This window comes from Adiantum capillus-veneris, chromosome 20, assembly GCF_014529385.1.
Source record: "Adiantum capillus-veneris isolate H3 chromosome 20, ASM1452938v2, whole genome shotgun sequence".
NCBI classification, from domain to species: Eukaryota; Viridiplantae; Streptophyta; class Polypodiopsida; order Polypodiales; family Pteridaceae; genus Adiantum; species Adiantum capillus-veneris.
This window is the reverse complement of record NC_140950.1, coordinates 118,802,359-118,808,679: the sequence shown is the minus strand read 5'-3', so window position 1 is coordinate 118,808,679 and position 6,321 is coordinate 118,802,359. Positions and strand designations below refer to the sequence as shown.

General features: G+C 41.7%; 1 pseudogene; it reads left to right on the top strand.

The window, feature by feature from the left end:
* Positions 1–4,830: 4,830 nt before the first annotated feature.
* LOC147433160 (uncharacterized) lies at positions 4,831–6,006 on the top strand (annotated as a pseudogene).
* The last annotated feature ends 315 nt before the right edge of the window (positions 6,007–6,321 follow it).

Sequence of the window (6,321 nt, the reverse complement as noted above, 5' to 3'; positions counted from 1 at the left end):
TGATATTTGTGTGGATTAGCTGCGCCTGCGTGGGCTTGAACCGGGAGACAGAGAGAGAGAAGGGGAGAGAGAGAGGGGGGGAGAGGGTGTGTGTTGATTGAGAGAGAGAGATCGTGCTTCTGTTCCACGGGGCCTGCGGGCTGATGAGAGCCCAAGAGAGGGAGAGTGAGAGAGAGGGGCTTGTTGTTCGACAGGGAGCGAGAGGGGGGGGGGGGGGGGGGGGGGGGGGGGGGAGGGGGTCAATGGGAGGGGATTGGGTTATGAGAGAGAGAGAGGAAAAAAATGATTTTTTTTATTGGAGGGGTCTTGCCCAGAGAGAGCGAGAGGGAGAGCTAATTGAGGGAGGGGAAGATAGAGCAGTGGTCCGCCGGTGGGAAGAAAACAAGCAGGGAGAGATGTATGGGAGAGAGAGGTCGAGGGAGTGTGGACAAGAGGGAAGTGGGAGGGGTGAGGTATGGCGGCCCGTTAGGCAAGGTATGGACGAGTGAAGAGAGAGAGAGAGAGAGAGAGAGAGAGAGAGAGAGAGAGAGAGAGAGAGAGAAGAGAGAGAGAGAGAGAGAGAGAGAGAGAGAGAGAGAGAGAGAGAGAGAGAGAGAGAGAGAGAGAGAGAGAGAGAGAGAGAGAGAGAGAGAGAGAGAGAGAGAGCTAATACACCGGATCCCATCAGAACTCCGCAGTTACACGTGCTTGGGCCAGAACAATACTCGGATGGGTGACCTCCCGCGAAGTCCTTGTGCTGCACCCTTCCTTTTCTCCCAATACTTTTGATATCTTACACCAGCGCTAATACACCGGATCCCAACAGAACTCCAAAGTTAAGCGCGCTTCGGCCGGAACAATACTGGGATGGGTGACCTCCCGAGAAGTCCTGGTGCAGCACCCTTCCTTTTCTCCCAATACTTTTGATATCTTACATGATATCCCATCCACAGACACTCTCGTAGCTATTGATTTTGTTATCCTGCAACATTCAGCACAAGTAAAATTGGTGCATGCAAAATCAATTTAGAAGTGCACATGTCTGACTCCCCAAGTGATGATGACACAGAGCTTGTCTCAAACTCCCTTCCCTCCTCATGAAGATAGCCACCTTTAATGCTAAAGGGTTAAGCCACCCTTCAAGGCTTCTCACTTTTCACAAAACTGGCTTTTGACTTCTGATTTGGATTTTTGTTTAGTGCAAGAGCACAAAGTTCATGATAAGGCTGTTACACTCATCCACTTTAAAGGGTACAATGCCTTTTATGGAGGGAAAAAGGGTGGCTACTCAGGTACTTTGACTTACATTAAGAGCTCTTTGAACCCTCAATGGATTCTAGACCACCTTGGAAGATTCTCTATCTTCACTATTGATTCCCTTTGGGGAAGACTGCAAATTTGTAATATCTATGCTTCTAATGCTACAGCCTAATAGGCTCTCCCTCTAGCACTGGTTATCTGATCTAGATTGGACTTGGGCCTTAATTGGAGGTGACTTTAATATGGTTGTGAATGCTGCTCACACCACTTCCATGTCTACTGTCATGAATGCTACTGAGAGTGCTGGCATGGAAAAATTCCACAACTCTGCTAAACTCATAGATTCTTGGGAGGCTGGTGTTATACCTTTGTCTGGTTTTACTTTTCACTCTATGTCCCACCAGACCTCTAGGTCTAGATTGGACAGGCTCTATTACATTGGTTCACACTGGCTGCCTAATTCTGTGAAGATGTTTGTTGATGTATCTACTGCAATGTATGATCACTTTTCTCTTTGTTTGAACCTTATTGACTATGCTTTGGAAAGTATGAATCTGTATGGTCATATTAAACCTCTTATGGTCAACAATTCTTTGTTAACTCATGCAGATTTTAAACAGCAAGTTAATGCTCTCATACAATATGCAAATGCACATTAGACTAACCCCGTGGCTGCATGGTTATGTATTGTACCTAGGATGCAGCAATGTATAAGAACGGTGGGCAAGATAGTAGCCAAGAAGGGGAATTTGAAGCTGTTGAGAGCCAAATCCAAGGCCTAGGTGCTTATTCACAAAGCTGGTCAGAATCTGGTTCTCTGTCAAACTAGGATTAATGAACTCGTTGAGGCTAGCGCCACCATTTTGGATGGGAAATGGCCCAAACTGTTAAACAGAGGTTTCTACGTAGACAATGGGTGCTGGAAGATGGTAAAGATGCATCCAAAGCTTTCTATAAGAAACTTAGATGTAAGAAGAGCAGATAGAATCTTGAGTGTTACATCAGGATGATGGGACTTATTTGACCAAGGGATGTGATATTCTGGAAAAGGTTGCAAATTACTATAATGAGCTGGTTAATGTGCAACCTCAAAACTCAGAAAGAAGACATGCAACTATTCATACCCTGCTTGATAGAGTGAATCCATGCATTGAAAAGATCACATGTGATAGATTGGAGCAACCTTTGCAAGAAAAGGAAATTTGGTATGCATTGCAAAAATTGCCTAATGAGAAATGTCCAGGCATTTGTGGATTATCAAAGGAGTTCATGATCTCCTTCTGGCCTGAACTGAAAGAAATTGTTTGTTCGTTGCTCAATGCAGTTTGGATCTCTCAATGCATGGATCCTCCACTCAAGCAGGGTATCATAAAGCTGATTCCTAAGAATAATTTTCCCAAATCTCTGGCAGAATGGAGGCCTATTACCATGATGGGAATGCTGTACAAGATCCTGGCTAAAACCATAGCCATTAGAATTACACCTGAGCTTAGAAAGTGAATACACGCTCCGGCTGGTTTCAAAGAAGGAAGATCTACCTTTGATAATATTCTTATAGTACAGATAGGTATTGATCATGCTTTGGCTACTCAGCAAGATATGGTGATGTTTCAGATTGACTTTGTGAAAGTTTTTGATACAGTCAAATGGGATTTCGTATCTGTTGTCTTAAATAAACTAGGGTTTGGACCCAGAATCAGTGGCTTCATCTATCTTATTGGCTAGAATGCATATTCTAGAGTCATAGTCAATGGAATACTGTCTCATAAAGTATATATTGCAAGATATGTTAGGCAAGGCTTTCATATAAGCCCCCTTTTTTTTTTATGTTGCCACTCATCCCTTGTATGCATATCTGGATAACTTGGCTCATAAAGGACACCTGACTCTGCACCTTGTCTTTAAGCAAGTCTCACGGAAGGGTTTTGCTGATGACACCTTCCTGTTCTTGAAAGATCATAATGTAAACATCATGAGGTGTATGAAAGTGTTGGATGTGTATGCTATAGCAGCTGGTCTACATCTAAATCTGCAAAGATCTTCTTTGATAGATGTATCAGCCTAAGATTTTTTTGCCCTTGTGTGGCCTAGTAAGAGAGTTCATAAAGGCCAGGTGTTTAGACACCTGGGCTACCCTATAGGAGTGCAAGTGCCCCAAAACACACTACAACAATGGGTTGTAGATAGAGTTCATACCAAAATAGCTCCTTGACACTCTGATGAATGGCGAATTCATGTCACGGGAACCCAATAATAGAGATAGACAACAAAACAGAGGAAGAAATCTTTGTATTGATAGTGTTCGATACAACAGAGGAGCAAAATATACATGGGCGCACTCCGTTGTACGGAGCTCGAACCTCCCGACCACCCCCGAGCTTCAGTTCGCTTGCATGCAGCGTCTCACTCGCACTCGCACTCGCACTCTCACTCTCACTCTCACTCGCACTCACACTCGCAGAAGAAGAGATCGGTGAATGATCCCCAAACGCACCACCCGTCGTGCTTTTATCCTTCTTTTCCTCGAAAAGCCTACACGATTTTCGTACCAAGTATACCTGCGAGAATAATATAAGAACGTGATCGCTAAGCGATCCGTAAAGGTTAGATTTCTATCATGACACTTTGCACAGATCCTGTTTCACACATTGATTTCTGCATCGCCTACAAAATAGCCAAAAGAACATACTCGTGCAACCAATTCAACATGATAATCAAAGTAAAAAAACATAATTATATACCTTCATAATCTCAATTTCCATACTCTACCATGAAGAAAAAATCCACTTCTTGGTTGATAGCAGGGAGAACTGTATGATGTTGTATGTCTGTCTGTCCCTATGTACACTACACTGTTGCTGCCTTCTGTTTGTTTTCATCATAACTTTTACAAACAAACTCAGAACAGAGCGATCCAGGTACTCAAAACGACGGGAAAAGGTTTGGTCTACAAGGTCGCGTGAACAGAATTGCGAAAAACGTCTTTCTTTGGCTGAAAACGCAACTTTTAGATCACGTCTCATAAAAACTCTATTTTTGGGTCTCCACTACTTTTACAACTTATTTTAAGCCTACCCGTGCATTTTAAGCTAAAACACATAAATATAAAACATTGATATTAATAAAAATCTCAATTTTACTATTCATAGACAGACTATCTGTTATTCATTAATCTTTATCAAATCCGTCTTTAGTGTATTATTTAAAAAAAAGAATATATGTTCTCTCTTAATATCTCAACTCATTCGTATAAGCTCTATTTAATAGACTATTCAACAATCTTTCAAATCGTGCTAACAAAAGATATGCCCTGCTACATTCTTTTCGACTTTACGAACTTCGAAGACTAGTCCTATTACAATTCATGTGAGGCTCAAAATAGTCCAGGTTATTCTGATCCCTTACCTGCTTTACTACCTTCCTTTGCTGGCATGGATTGATAACATGCTTTAGAAGTGTACTTCTTTGATGGCTAAATTTCTTTGGGGAATCTCCTCATCATCTGCTGCTTTGGTGTCTTGGGGGAAAATCAATTCCCCATACCAGCTAGGTGGTTTGCATATCCTGAACTTGCAGAGTCATGTTCATTCTATGAGGGCCTGCCTCATCAAACATATGTTGGACTATGACACAGACAGGGCCCTATGTATGTGGAAACTTATAGACCTGGCTATAGTATATGTCCATGGATCTTGGCAGATAAACTCTTGGGACAAGTTGTTTACTGCAGCCCCTTTGAAAACTGGTTGTGAAATTTCTACAATGCTTGTTATTTCTTGGAAGAGAATCTGTTCTGCTCTCATCTGGCAGGGCAAAATGAGATATCCTGGAAACTCTTTAGGTGCTGAAAATCTATTTTGGAGCTTTGTTTTTAAAATACCTCCTGCTAAATTGCATGGAAAATATGCATTGTCTCTATCAAGGAAGGGAATTGCTCAAATTATTCAAGTGCTGGACTCTAACCTATAGTTGAAAATTTTTACAGTGGCAAGGATGCAATATGGACTTGGGTACAGATGCAGAAGAGATTGGCATCAGCTTGGAGCTCATGTATACAGCTTGCCAGTATTCAACTCAATCAATGCAGAAAAAAGATTCAGAGACTGGACATTGCCCATAGCCACTAACTAACTGGTGGAATTCTCATACAGAAGTGTTTTATGCTGAGCTATTACCCCCAAATAAAATGTATCAGAGATGTAAGAAGCAATGGGCTCTCAATATGAATGTAACATGGTGGAACAATGTACTCAACAAAGTATGGCTTGTACCAAATCAATTTAAATTTAAATTCTTCTTGTGGAGAGTATGTACAGGTACTTTGGCCACTGCTGCAAACTTGAACATGAAAGGCTTCACAAATGGGAATTGTACTAGATGTAAGAAAAGGGAAACTGTGAGAAAAAAGGGAAAGTGTGAGACATGTTTTTTGGCATTGTAAAATTGTTGCAGAATGATGGAAATGGGTTGAGTACATGTGGATTACATCTTTGGGGGTTTAGATAACAAAACACAAGCTCACTTTTGATAAAGTGTAACACACAACAAGACTCTGCACTACAGTTTTCTTTGCAATCCTTCAGGATCTGGTTTCTATGGTTCATTTGTTCAATGAGAAATATGTAACTTTTTGAGAAGTATACAGGGTGCAACCATACAATTCCTATGAAAGTCATCAGAGACAGGATGCTAGAAGACACCATGGTGTTGAAAGATAAAGGCCTCAGAGATAGATTATTGCATATCCTCAACAAACTCCAAGTTTGATGAGGAAGTATGATAATTTGGAAAATTCTCTTGTAAATATAATAGAGAACCTTTCCCAACAAGAGAGAGAGAGAGAATTTACAAAATTGGCGGCCCACCAAGGAATATAGATAGTGGCAATGTTTTCTTTATGTGCCCATTGGGCTAGGCAATGCAGAAGCAGGGTAAGTGAGAGAGAGAGAGAGAGAGAGTTGGCGGACACGAGTAGCAGGAGAGAGAGGGCTTTGTCTTCTGGCGATAATGGAGTGATGTGTCCAAATTGGTGGCATCCTGCCAGTGGTTAAGCCTAGAGAGGTGGTGAATGTTTTTTTTAAA